The following is a 15,592-nucleotide window of genomic DNA, read 5'->3' as shown; positions in this document are numbered from 1 at the left end:
TTTCTAAAACGGAAATGCAAATTAAGATGAACACAAACATTAGTTATCATAATAGCTGATCATACATACATACTTGCTAAGAGGAAAAGCTTGCCAGAGTTTTACCACCCATACAATTAATTAGCAGTTCAGATAAGATAACCTTATATAAGTATAACTACAAATGCATTTGCTAAGGGCTCATGGGACAATAGAACTAGACAACCGCAAACTTGATGACCAGCATGTCACAGCGGCATCGAAAGATCTTGACCTTCAACTTTGATCCAATGCGAAGTTTGGCACCGTCAATGAACTTTTTCCACCTGGAAGTAACAGCCAAGCGGCCATCTGTGGGACTGACGGAGTACCGTCCCTCCACGGTGAGACCTTCACTCTCCATGACGAGGGAAATCTTGCCCCTTCGGCCAGCATTGAGATCCTTGGCGATACTTTTAGGCAATTTCTGATTCAAAGCAAGAGATACCAACAAAAATTAGTCAATGGCACCAATGCACTGAAGACTGAACCATGTGAGACTTTGAGCAGAGAAGACATCAAGATAAGAGCAGTTATGTTGTCATATACTCACGAACATAGCCTTCAGATGCGTCCTGGTCACCACACGGGTGGCCACAGCAATGAGCTGAGACCTCGGTGATCTGGCTGGGCAGGTGCAGGAGCCTGGGCTGGTACACGAGCTGGTGCTGATGCAGGAGACTGCTGGGCAGGTGCAATAAACGGTGCCTCTAGAGGAACCGGTGCTGATGCAGGAGACTGTTGGGCAGGTGCAGTAAACGGTGCAGCTAGAGGAACCAGTGCTGATGCAGGAGCCTGCTTGGCAGGTGTAGTATATGGGGCCTCTACAGGAACCAATGCTGATGTAGAGGCCTGCTGGGTAGATGCAATAAACGGTGCTGGTACAGGAACCGGTGCTGATGCAGGAGAGTGGGAAGCCGGTGCCAGTGCTGGTGTGGGTGCCCTTTGTGACATCCGCTCCTGTTCCATCAGGGGATCTGCAGCTTTGATCATGTTAAACCCAGCAAGCTAGAACAGAGGGAATGGTTTAGAACAACTGCTCAGAATGCAGTAATCAAAGGATATGAGTACAAAAAAGTTACATATTATATATTTGGAAGTGTCTCCAACTACGTAGCGATTACGTATATCTGCCCGTTTGAGTTTCTGATCCTCAGCTCGTCGCCCTTCTTCAGACCGTAGTCAAAAGCAAACTTTCTCCAATCATGTCCATACAAATATGTGATGGCCTGCGTCTTGTAGACATACACCTCATAGACCGTGTAGGTGTTCATCAATTTGCCATTGCCATGCATAGTGAAAGACCCTTCATGCGGACACATCTGGTTAATCATTGGACGAAGTTCACAAGGTACAGTCTGCATGTGAAAATTGATACTAATGTAAGAAGCAGGAAGACTAAAAACAAGACTTTACTATATGCCAATTCATGCTAAACCACTGAGAATACATGCATGTAACTCTGTGAAGGAGTTATTAGAAAGGTAGATAGAGCCATAGGAGGTGTTATATGCGGGGTATGTACATGGGCCCGCCATATTCCCGCAAGCTCGGCATCGGGATGGTGAAGGAAACATGGGAGGTACTACTGGTGCGTAGCGCTGAATGTAAGTGGAAGAATTAGGTTGTGTAAAGTGCATAGTTCAGAGCAATGCAAATGTTGACAAGCGAGTGCATAACACTATGTTACAAACTGAACAGTCAAAATTTAGTGTATGATGAATATAAGCATGCTAATTTGGCGTTTCCGAATTCCAAGAAGCATTAGACAGAGCCGGTGATAATATCAGACATAAATCATGGCATGTATATGTGGCTTAAGAAAATATACCCGAACCCTTGGATGGTTACGGCCCGACTGGTCCTTGGACTTGAGCTTATATAAGCATCCAGAAGGTGGGGCTGACAGTAACTTGGTGGCAGCCTCTGCAGATGCCTCATCAGCAGCAGTTGCAATCCTTTTGACCAATGAAGGCTTAGCAGTTTCAGTCTGCATATGAAAATTGAAGAGCAACAGACATCAGCAGTGATATATAAAATGAATCTATGAGATACTGATGCGTATAGTGCTGGATGTAAGTGGAAGAATAGGGTTGTGTGTGTTTCTGAACTATTGGTAAGCATAATTAGACAAAGCCGGCAATAAACAGACAAATCAAATCATGTATGAGGATTAAGAAAATATACCTGCTTAAAAAGGATACCACCCAGCTGGCCCGTGGCCTTGTGCTTGAGGAGGTTTTCAGAAGATTGTGGCGGCACCATCGTCTTCACAGCCTCATCAGGATCATTTTTTATCCATTTGAGTAGAGGCACAGAAGCTTCATCCTGCATATGAATAGCAACAGAACTCATCATTGATATTTAATAAATCTATGAGATGGACTGATGCAAAAAGTGCGGGATGTAAGTGGAAGAATAGGGTTGTGCATAGACAACAGTTGACAACAATGCAAATGATTACAAAAGAAGCCAACGGAACTCAACAGTTTATATACTGGATGAGACAGACTGAAAAGTGAAAAATTAGTGTATGATGATTGTAAGCAAACGCAGTGTTTCTGAACTTTTGGTAAGCATTAGGCAAAGCCAACAGTAATTAAATAGATAATAATAAAATCATGTATGTGGATTAAGAAAATATACCAGATTCATTAAAAGGTCACCACCCAGCTGGCCCATGGCCTCGTGCTTGTAGAAGTTTTCGGATGATGGTGCCGACACCATCGTCCTCGCAGCAGCCTCATCAGCCTCATTTTGCATCCACTTGAGTAAAGGCGCAGTAGTTTCAGCCTGCATAAGAATAGGAACAGATCTCAGCAGTGATATTGAATGACTCTGAGACAGACCGATGCATATAGTGATGGATGTAAGTGGAAGGGTATGGCTGTGTATGGACAACAGTTCACAACAATGCAAGGGTGTGTTCGGTTCTGAAACAGCGTGGAATGGAATGGAATGGTTCCATTTCAGAGGAATGGAATGGTTACATTTTTTCGGTTGGGAAAAATGGAGAGTAGAACAGATCAAGGTTAAACTAATCATTTGCCTCAAAATTGTAATTAGCAATTGCAAATGACATTTTAATCTCAAAATCGTAATTAACAGCGCCTAATGGTGCTCTTTTAATCTAAAAATCGTAATTAACATCATTTTTTGTTGGGTTAGGGGAACTGGAGAGTAGATGAACATTACTGTATGATGATTGTAAGCAAACGAATTTGGTGTTTCTAAACTTTTCGCTTCGAGATCTTATGGGCTTCAACTATAGCCTACCCCAACTTGTTTGGGACTGAAAGGCTTGGTTGTTGTTGTTGTTGTTGTAAACTTTTGGCAAGCATTAGAAAAAACCGACAATAAACAGACAAAAATCAAGGCATGTTTTGTGGATTAAGAAAATATACCATATTCATTAAAAGATCACCACCCAGCGGGCGCGTGGCCTTGTGCTTGTAGAGGCATTTAGAAGATGGGGGCGGCATCAACATACTGGCAGCCTGATCAGCTGCAGTTTTGATCTTCCTTTTGAGTAAAGGCCCTAAAGTTTCAGTCTGCATATGAATAGCAAAACAAAAGGCAGACCTCAGCAGTGATATTGAATTACCATATGAGATAAACTGATGCATATAGTGGATGCTATTAGCCTTTTGCACCATGAACACTAGCTATGGACAGACAAAAAAAACTACTCCAGTTGACTCAGCTTTGTCTAGATACCTCCATCCCAAAGCTTAAGGCTTATTTATTTTTGAGAAATCAAAACAAGTAAAGTTTGACCAAAATTTTAGAACATTCTATCAACAAATATAATATTGTGTAGATACCGTAGGAAAATATATTTCACAACCTATTTAATGATATTAATTTTGTACTTTGCATGTTAATGATTTTTGGTAAAAGCTTAGTCAAACATGGTATAGTTTGACTTTCTAAAAATAATATAATCCCTAAGCTTTGGGATGGAGGTAGTAGTATCTAGAGCTAAAAACACATCTAGATACATCCGTATCTACAGATAGTTGAGTCAATTAATTTGGATCTGAGGGAGTATCAGATTCAGACTACATCATGGTAAGTTGGTTAAAAAAAATTACCCCTCGGCGGTCCCTGCCCAGCTCGGCAGTGGAATTTCGCTTCTTGTGCTGCAGATTGGGCCATGCTCCTGCAGCAGGTGGGGCGCTATTCTCGTTCCCCATAGCCTCAGCACGGAACCTGGAGGTACCAACCTGATACAGGGAATATAGAGCATGGTGTCACAGTGGCTTTATGCACAAACAACTGAAGACATGTGCTACTTTAAGCATCTTCCAGAACAGGAACAGATTGAGGATGCAGACAGACAGAGTGGATAAGCAAACGGAGTACCTGCTTTGTGGGGCTGGGGAAGCAGCTCTGGCTCAGCCAACTGCCCACATGCGTGGTGGCCTTACGCTCCATTGCCCCCCCACCACCACCGAGGTATTTCCTTTCCTGTACAAGCTGACAAAAGATACATTGAGGATCTGCAGAAACTACAAAGGTTGCAAATGTCGACAAATAAAGGAAGAACACCCCAATCCAAGCAAAGGTAGCCCCCGCCCCCATCAATCACTCCCAGCGCGAGGGTGACCAGAAAGACACCCCTTCGCCCAGAATAGGAAATAGTAGATGCGCAAGATATCGAGGTGAGGAAAAAAGAACCGATCTCGAGAAAGGAAAGAGCATTACTAGTACTACCTAATCCGCTTGGTCTAGATGCAGCTTGCCCCTCCAAGCTGGATGCCTGGACGGTGGAGGCGAAAGGAGGGGATCGAGCTAGCGGCTTGCATCCGTCGGCTGTCGGCACTCGATCGGGAGAGACAAAGGGGCCTACATAAAGGGGAGGGGTAACATATTTTATTACACAGTGAACTTACTGATGTGACTAGTCATTACATGTCTCACTGAAACTGGGGTTGATACGTCTCCGACGTATCGATAATTTCTTATGTTCCATGCCACATTATTGATGATATCTACATGTTTTATGCATACTTTATGTCATATTTATGCATTTTCCGGCACTAACCTATTAACGAGATGCCGAAGAGCCGATTCTTGTTTCTGCTGTTTTTGGTTTCAGAAATCCTACAAAGGAAATATTCTCGGAATTGGACGAAATCAACGCCCAGGGGCCTATTTTTACACGAAGCTTCCAGAAGACCGAAGGAGTCACGAAGTGGGGCCACGAGGCGCCGCCACAACAGGGCGGCGCGGCCAGCAAGGGGCCCGCGCGGCCCTGTTGTGTGGGGCCCCCGTGGCGCCTCTTGACCTGCCCTTCCGCCTACTTAAAGCCTCCGTCGCGAAACCCACAGTACCGAGAGCCAGGATACGGGAAACCTTACTGAGACGCCGCCGCCGCCAATCCCATCTCGGGGGATTCAGGAGATCGCCTCCGGCACCCTGCCGGAGAGGGGAATCATCTCCCGGAGGACTCTTCACCGCCATGGTCGCCTCCGGAGTGATGAGTGAGTAGTTCACCCCTGGACTATGGGTCCATAGCAGTAGCTAGATGGTCGTCTTCTCCTTATGTGCTTCATTGTTGGATCTTGTGAGCTGCCTAACATGATCAAGATCATCTATATGTAATGCTATATGTTGTGTTTGTTGGGATCCGATGGATAGAGAATACTATGTTATGTTGATTATCAATCTATTACCTATGTGTTGTTTATGATCTTGCATGCTCTCCGTTATTAGTAGAGGCTCTGGCCAAGTTTTTACTCTTAACTCCAAGAGGGAGTATTTATGCTCGATAGTGGGTTCATGCCTCCATTAAATGCAGGACGGTGAGAAAGTTCTAAGGTTGTGGATGTGCTGTTGCCACTAGGGATAAAACATTGATGCTATGTCCGAGGATGTAGTTATTGATTACATTACGCACCATACTTAATGCAATTGTCTGTTGTTTGCAACTTAATACTGGAAGGGGTTCGGATGATAACCTGAAGGTGGACTTTTTAGGCATAGATGCATGCTGGATAGCGGTCTATGTACTTTGTCGTAATGCCCAATTAAATCTCACTATACTTATCATATCATGTATGTGCATTGTCATGTCCTCTCTATTTGTCAATTGCCCGACTGTAATTTGTTCACCCAACATGCTATTTACCTTATGGGAGAGACACCTCTAGTGAACTGTGGACCCCGGTCCTATTCTTTTACATTGAATACAATCTGCTGCAATACTTGTTCTACTGTTTTCTGCAAACAATCATCATCCACACTATACATCTAATCCTTTGTTACAGCAAGCCGGTGAGATTGACAACCTCACTGTTTCGTTGGGGCAAAGTACTTTGGTTGTGTTGTGCAGGTTCCACGTTGGCGCCGGAATCCCTGGTGTTGCGCTGCACTACATCTCGCCGCCATCAACCTTCAACGTGCTTCTTGGCTCCTCCTGGTTCGATAAACCTTGGTTTCTTTCTGAGGAAAAACTTGCTACTGTCTGCATCACACCTTCCTCTTGGGGTTCCCAACGGACGTGTTAATTGCACACATCAAGCACATTTTCTGGCGCCGTTGCCGGGGAGATCAAGACACGCTGCAAGGGGAGTCTCCACAATCCAATCTCTTTACTTTGTTTTTGTCTTGCTTTACTTTATTTACTACTTTGTTTGCTGCACTTAAACAAAACACAAAAAAATTAGTTGCTAGCTTTACTTTATTTACTTGTCTTGTTCTCTATATCAAAAACACAAAAAAATTAGTTACTTGCATTTACTTTATTTACCTTTTGTTTATTTCATCATGTTTCCTCCTAAGTACACTCTAAAAGACATACCGGTAGGACGTGGGTCTATCATTGGAAGAGATAATATAGAAGCATTTTTCACTAATGTTAGTAAAGTTGAAGATTTTGAAGATAGACACTTGGTAGAACTTGCTCCTACTTATGAAATTGCTGCTGCTTCTTTAGTTCACATGTTGGAAACTAAATTTGTTAATCTTAATCCTATAATCCAACACATGTTTCTCACACTTGGCGATATGGAAGAAGGGGAAAAGAAAGATTTTGTTTTAGAAACCCTTCTTAAAGAATTTGGTGGTGTAGCAAGAGAGGCTAGAAAAGTCTTTATCAAATATAAGATGCTTGGTTCTTGCACCAACTTTGCTAGTACCCTTGAAAAGATGGAAATTGATAGAATAAAGTACACTAATAATATTAATGATGTAGGGAATATTAAGACATCAATACCTTGCAAGCTCGCAGGAATATTCGAGGCACTAGAAAAGAATTATGATTGGATTGTTCCTGAAAATTTGTTTAATGAGAATAGCAAGCCTAAGAGTAATGAAAAGGGAACCTCTGAAACTTACATAGATAAGATAACATGCATTGTTGAGGCAACTCCCAACACCCAAGGTAATGTTGATGCTTCATCTCTTGATAATACTTGATTCACACTTTCTGCGCCTAGCTGAAAGGCGTTAAAGAAAAGCGCTTATGGGAGACAACCCATGTTTTTACTACAGTACCTTTATTTTATATTTGAGTCTTGGAAGTTGTTTACTACTGTAGCAACCTCTCCTTATCTTAGTTTTGTGCATTGTTGTGCCAAGTAAATTCTTTGATAGTAAGGTTCATACTAGATTTGGATTACTGCGCAGAAACAGATTTCTTTGCTGTCACGAATCTGGGTCTAATTCTCTGTAGGTAACTCAGAAAATTATGCCAATTTACGTGAGTGATCCTCAGATATGTACGCAACTTTCATTCAATTTGGGAATTTTCATTTGAGCAAGTCTGGTGCCACTTTAAAATTCGTCTTTACGAACTGTTCTGTTTTGACAGATTCTGCATTTTATTTCGCATTGCCTCTTTTGCTATGTTGGATGAATTTCTTTGATCCATTAATGTCCAGTAGCTTTGTGCAATGACCAGAAGTGTTAAGAATGATTATGTCACCTCTGAACATATAAATTTTTATTGTGCACTAACCCTCTAATGAGTTGTTTCGAGTTTGGTGTGGAGGAAGTTTTCAAGGATCAAGAGAGGGAAATGATGCAATATGATCAAGGAGAGTGAAAGCTCTAAGCTTGGGGATGCCCCGGTGGTTCACCCCTGCATATTTTAAGAAGACTCAAGCGTCTAAGCTTGGGGATGCCCAAGGCATCCCCTTCTTCATCGACAACATTATCAGGTTCCTCCCCTGAAACTATATTTTTATTCCATCACATCTTATGTGCTTTGCTTGGAGCGTCGGTTTGTTTTTGTTTTTGTTTTTGTTTGAATAAAATGGATCCTAGCATTCATTGTGTGGGAGAGAGACACGCTCCGCTGTTGCATATGGACAAATATGTCCTTAGGCTTTACTCATAGTATTCATGGCGAAGGTTGAATCTTCTTCGTTAAATTGTTATATGGTTGGAATCGGGAAATGCTACATGTAGTAATTCTAAAATGTCTTGAATAATTTGATACTTGGCAATTGTTGTGCTCATGTTTGAGCTCTTGCATCATATACTTTGCACCCATTAATGAAGAAATACATAGAGCTTGCTAAAATTTGGTTTGCATATTTGGTCTCTCTAAAGTCTAGATAATTTCTAGTATTGAGTTTTGAACAACAAGGAAGACGGTGTAGAGTCTTATAATGTTTAAAATATGTCTTTTATGTGAGTTTTGCTGCACCGGTTCATCCTTGTGGTTGTTTCAAATAACCTTGCTAGCCTAAATCTTGTATCGAGAGGGAATACTTCTCATGCATCCAAAATCCTTGAGCCAACCACTATGCCATTTGTGTCCACCATACCTACCTACTACATGGTATTTCTCCGCCATTCCAAAGTAAATTGCTTGAGTGCTACCTTTAAATTTCCATCATTCGCCTTTGCAATATATAGCTCATGGGACAAAATAGCCTTAAAAACTATTGTGGTATTGAATATGTACTTATGTGTCTTATCTCTTATTAAGTTGCTTGTTGTGCGATAACCATGTTCCTGGGGACGCCATCAACTCTTTGTTGAATATCATGTGAGTTGCTATGCATGTTCGTCTTGTCTGAAGTAAGGGTGGTTTTCACAATCAAATGGTTTGAGTATGCATACTGTTAGAGAATAACATTGGGCCGCTAACTAAAGCCATGAATCATGGTGGAAGTTTCAGTTTGGACATAAAACCTCAATCTCTTATGAGAATATTATCTGTTGTTGAATGCTTAAGCATTAAAAGAGGAGTCCATTATCTGTTGTCTATGTTGTCCCGGTATGGGTGTCTAAGTTGAAGAATGATCAAAAGCGAGAAATCCAATGCGAACTTTCTCCTTAGACCCTTGTACAGGCGGCATAGAGGTACCCCTTTGTGACACTTGGTTGAAACATATGTTATGCAATGATAATCCGTGTTAACCCAAGCTAATTAGGACAAGGTGCGGGCACTACTAGTATACTATGCATGAGGCTTGCAACTTGTAAGATATAATTTACATGATACATATGCTTTATTACTACCGTTGACAAAATTATTTCATGTTTTCAAAACTAAAGCTCTAGCATAAATATAGCAATCGATGCTTTCCTCTTTGAAGGACCTTTCTTTTACTTTTATGTTGAGTCAGTTCACCTATCTCTTTCCACCTCAAGAAGCAAACACTTGTGTGAACTGTGCATTGATTCCTACATACTTGCATATTGCACTTGTTATATTACTTTACATTGACACTATCCATGAGATATACATGTTATAAGTTGAAAGCAACCGCTGAAACTTAATCTTCCTTTGTGTTGCTTCAATACCTTTACTTTGATTTATTGCTTTATGAGGTAACTCTTATGCAAGACTTATTGATGCTTGTCTTGAAGTACTATTCATGAAAAGTCTTTGCTTTATGATTCATTTGTTTACTCATGTCATTACCATTGTTTTGATCGCTGCATTCATTACATATGCTTACAATAGTATGATCAAGGTTATGATGGCATGTCACTCCAGAAATTATCTTTGTTATCGTTTACCTACTCGGGACGAGCAGGAACTAAGCTTGGGGATGCTGATACGTCTCCGACGTATCGATAATTTCTTATGTTCCATGCCACATTATTGATGATATCTACATGTTTTATGCATACTTTATGTCATATTTATGCATTTTCCGGCACTAACCTATTAACGAGATGCCGAAGAGCCAGTTGCTGTTTTCTGCTATTTTTGGTTTCAGAAATCCTACAAAGGAAATATTCCCGGAATTGGACGAAATCAACGCCCAGGGGCCTATTTTTACACGAAGCTTCCAGAAGACCGAAGGAGTCACGAAGTGGGGCCACGAGGCGCCGCCACAACAGGGCGGCGCGGCCAGCAAGGGGCCCGCGTGGCCCTGTTGTGTGGGCCCCCGTGGCGCCTCTTGACCTACCTTTCCGCCTACTTAAAGCCTCCGTCGCGAAACCCCCAGTACCGAGAGCCACGATACGGAAAACCTTACTGAGACGCCGCCGCCGCCAATCCCATCTCGGGGGATTCAGGAGATCGCCTCTGGCACCCTGCCGGAGAGGGGAATCATCTCTCGGAGGACTCTTCACCGCCATGGTCGCCTCCGGAGTGATGAGTGAGTAGTTCACCCCTAGACTATGGGTCCATAGCAGTAGCTAGATGGTCGTCTTCTCCTTATGTGCTTCATTGTTGGATCTTGTGAGCTGCCTAACATGATCAAGATCATCTATCTGTAATGCTATATGTTGTGTTTGTCGGGATCCGATGGATAGAGAATACTATGTTATGTTGATTATCAATCTATTACCTATGTGTTGTTTATGATCTTGCATGCTCTCCGTTATTAGTAGAGGCTCTGGCCAAGTTCTTACTCTTAACTCCAAGAGGGAGTATTTATGCTCGATAGTGGGTTCATGCCTCCATTAAATCTGGGACAGTGACAGAAAGTTCTAAGGTTGTGGATGTGCTGTTGCCACTAGGGATAAAACATTGATGCTATGTCCGAGGATGTAGTTATTGATTACATTACGCACCATACTTAATGCAATTGTCTGTTGTTTGCAACTTAATACTAGAAGGGGTTCGGATGATAACCTGAAGGTGGACTTTTTAGGCATTGATGCATGCTGGATAGCGGTCTATGTACTTTGTCGTAATGCCCAATTAAATCTCACTATACTTATCATATCATATATGTGCATTGTCATGCCCTCTCTATTTGTCAATTGCCCGACTGTAATTTGTTCACCCAACATGCTATTTACCTTATGGGAGAGACACCTCTAGTGAACTGTGGACCCCGGTCCTATTCTTTTACATTGAATACAATCTGCTGCAATACTTGTTCTACTGTTTTCTGCAAACAATCATCGTCCACACTATACATCTAATCCTTTGTTACAGCAAGCCAGTGAGATTGACAACCTCACTGTTTCGTTGGGGCAAAGTACTTTGGTTGTGTTGTGCAGGTTCCACGTTGGCGCCGGAATCCCTGGTGTTGCGCCGCACTACATCTCGGCGCCATCAACCTTCAACGTGCTTCTTGGCTCCTCCTGGTTCGATAAACCTTGGTTTCTTTCTGAGGGAAAACTTGCTACTGTCTGCATCACACCTTCCTCTTGGGGTTCCCAACGGACGTGTTAATTGCACGCATCAGGGGCCCATAGTGTGGCACCCCAAATTCACTTGAACCTGCCCGGCGGGACGCATTGGAGCGTCAAGAAAACCCCCGAATTGTAGCGGGGAAATGAAACATTTCACAAAAATTCAAAATTCAAGCACACTGCCACGCGCCAAGCACGCGGGCTGTTCCTTCCTCTTCCTCGGTTCCTCCTCCCCTATCCGAAAAAACCCCAAATCCCAAGCTCAAACAACAACAAAAACCCCAAATCCCCTGGCCGCCATGCATGTCCTCGTTAACCCGCTGGAGATCGTTCCCGGACGAGGCGGACCCCCCGCCCTGAGATCCCGAGTTCGTCCGTTCCGTCCACCTCGAGGCACTGCGTGCTGTCTCGCAGCGGCGGCTTGAGGGCGCTGCAGAGGAAGTTCCGCCGGAAAGTGCTCATGGCAACCGTGCAAGCTCACCGGCGTGCTGTATCCCGAGAGGAACTGGTCAAAGCTTTGCTATTCGCAAAAAAAAAGCGGGCCAAGATCTGGTCAAAGCTTCGTCGATGGCTTGCCGCGAGAGGCTTGGAGTCCGGAGTCAATAAACTAGTTGCTCGAGGACTTGGGCGGTTTACACCGATTCATATTAACTGACTCAAGTTTGTTAGTCTAGTTAACAAATACATCTAGATACATCCATATTTAGACAAAATTGAGTCAATTAATATGAATCAGAGGGGAGTGCCTGAAAGTGTTTCATGCTACCAATTAATGCGCTGGCAGGACTGGCTGTAGAAGTAATTGTGCTACTACTCATACGATGAACTGATTGTGTGGGTGTCAAATTTTGCAACTCGATCATCCACTGAATGCTTAATTATAGTTCTAGCGCCAAAGGCATACAAATCATAACAAAGTTAGTACATACTACAGCACCAGAACATAAGAGTACGAATCATAAAGTAGCTCAACATTTTGCATCAGGGCTGGGTGGTCCTGAGACTACAGGGACGCCCCTGATGATCTCCGGGCGTGCATCCGCTTCAACGCAAAGCTGTGTACTTGGTCCACGGCCTCCTTCTGTAGGCTGGATAATCTCAGGTGCAGGACCTTCGTCTATGAAAGGCTCGTCATCAGTACCATCCACAGGTGCATCAGGGCTGGGTGGTCTTGAGACTACCCGGACGCCACTGATGATCTCTGGGCGTGCATCCAGTTCAACGCAAAGCTGTGTACTCGGTCCACGGCCTCCTTCTGTAGGCTGGATAATCTCAGGTGCAGGACCTTCGTCTATGAAAGGCCCGTCATCAGTACCATCCACAGGTGCATCAAACTGAGATTCATCTTCAAATCTCCCATCAAACTGAGAGACCTCTTCAACTCTATGCTTCTGCAATTAGTACATCAACAGATTAGACAAACATCTAAGGGATGCAACCTGAACAAATGCCGGTTTACATATTTACCTTCTCATCTGGCACAGCACATGTCCCAGAGCTGAAACCCGGTTCCTGAAGCAAGCGCTTTTTCTCTCCTTCCCGTCCATCCATCTGCAACAAGTTAAATTTGAGTACAGAACCTTGCACAGCAATGCAAACTATTGATCGAAACAGCGGCAGCATTAATATAAATAATTAACTACATATGCCAGCACACATACAGTGTGAGCAAGATCTGCTTCTCCTGTTGAAGGATCATTATGTGGTTCACCATGATAAACCCATCTAACATATGTGCGGTCCATCCCAAAAATGTGTAAATGATCTTCCACTACATGGTGATGCCTCTTCTTACCATTCATACATGTGCAGCGCGGTCAATACACGTCCAGGTCGTGACCTTCATGAGCTCTAATAAACCCCATAAAGGGTTGAACACCATTTATATATGAAGGGGAACATAAGTGTCCATGCAGTATCCAAGTTCTGTCCATCTGTTTAATTATGAGATACAATGGTTGGTGATTAATTTAAGGCGAAGTAGGAAATGTATATCCATCGAGTACAAAACTATACTAGTACATGATTATGCATTTCAGCAATCATGTCGAGTACAAAACAAAAAATGCCCATCGACATTTTAGCAAACAGATCGTGTACAAAACTCTGCCATGGCATTTCAGCAAATTAACGGATCGAGTGCAGAACTGACTCTATATGCCCACGCAAATGAACAAATTGATCGAGGACAAATCGAGCGGAAAACTAAAAAGTGCCAATTAGTTCGAGCATACTGACGATTTTTTTAGCAGCATCAAGAAAATATAAATCGTTAGGCCGTCTTGCCCGATGCATGATTGAGCTAGAGATAGCAACCCTACCGTGGATCAACTTGACCGCCGTGCGTCTCGATAAGAACGACGGGGAGGGGAAGCTTCTTCTTCGCACGGACGGGACGGGGAGGGGAAGCTCTTCGCACGAACGGGGATAAGTTGTGTAGCGGTGGGTGGGGGGTCATGCGGCCGGGCCGCCTGGTAGGTGGTGTTTAATGGAGTTGCGTGTGTAATTTGCCGTGCACAAGGTTGAGGAATAGGCGGTTCCCTTTGCCGCGCGCACAATTCAAACTATCCCGCCCATGTAGTTTAAATTCGCCCTATTTTCGTTAAATCGACATAAAGTCACGTGAGTGGGTGGAAATTAGCAAAGTTGCTTGAAAAATAGTAAAACTCTGGAATTATCCTTTAAATATGCTCTACTTCATGTGAAAATCGGGGTGTGGAGGCATGTTGAGCTGTTTTATTTGTACCTTCTTCATTAAAACTCCCATTTTATGCACTTTGGATGGAAAGAAATCATTTGTACATTAATTTTGACAACGCCATTCACAAACATTAATTGTTTTACATGCCAAGATGCACCCATCCACCAAATATGGGGCAAAAGTTTATCACAATCTAGATATATATGTATAATTAGTGAGGGACCCCTTTTGATTTTGTGTAATTTCCACTAATTAGCTAGAGAGAAGGGGTCAGTTAATTAGGCCATGTTAGGGGCTATGTGTTTTAGATTAGGGTTGTGTGGATTCAAATACAACTTCTATATTTGTGTGCTATGATTAATCAAAACTAGACCGATCGACTGCGCACACATTATTAGAGGCACATGCCTTTGCGCATAAAGTGCATGTGTGTGTTGTTGGCCACCAACGAGAGAGCGGCGAGAGAGCGATTGAAATCTCCAAATTAAACACATATATAAGCATACATGGTTAGGCCATGCATGCATATTAATTATATATATTGTGAGGCAAATAAATTAAAGTGCATGTATATATATATAAGTGTGTTTCTTGGCCACCAATGATATATAGATCGAGAGAGAGAGATTGAAATATATATATCCCCAAGAATATCTTCAAACATGTATTGAAATATATGCACGAATGAATATGCAAGGTATGCCATGCGCACATGCACACTAATTATATATATATTATGAGACAACTTAATCAAATGTGTTTTCATTCGAGATCGAGAACTTGTCAAAAATCAAATTAATTAATTTATCAGCGCTAATTAGTTGGTCGCCTACTTGATGCGCAATTAAGTGTCGTTGGACTATATATATGTAGGGTTTAATTAGGGTTTAGGGTTAGCTAGCTAGGGTTTTAGGGTTAGGGTTTACGGTCTAGGGTTTAGGGTTTAGGGTCTAGGGTTTAGGGTCTAGGGTTTAGGGTTTAGTGTTTAGGGTGTTTAGGGTGTACGTTTAGGGGGTCTAGGGTTTAGGGTTTAGTGTTTAGGGTGTTTAGGGTGTACGTTTAGGATATAATTAGGGATTATGGATTAGGGTTTTAGGGTTTAAGGTTTAGGGATCAACGATCGAGTGCACACACACATTATTAGAGGCACCCGCGCCTTTGCGCATAAAGTGCATGCGTATATATATAAGTGTGTTTCTTGGCCACCAACGATATATAGATTGAGATAACAGAGAGATTTAATGTATATATATCCCCAAGAATATGTTCAAATATATATTGAAATATATGCACGAATCAAGTTAATTAATTTATCAG

The sequence above is a fragment of the Lolium perenne genome, chromosome 7 (assembly GCF_019359855.2).
Source record: "Lolium perenne isolate Kyuss_39 chromosome 7, Kyuss_2.0, whole genome shotgun sequence".
NCBI lineage: Eukaryota > Viridiplantae > Streptophyta > Magnoliopsida > Poales > Poaceae > Lolium > Lolium perenne.
The sequence above is the reverse complement of the archived record's forward strand: the minus strand, read 5'-3'. Positions refer to the sequence as shown.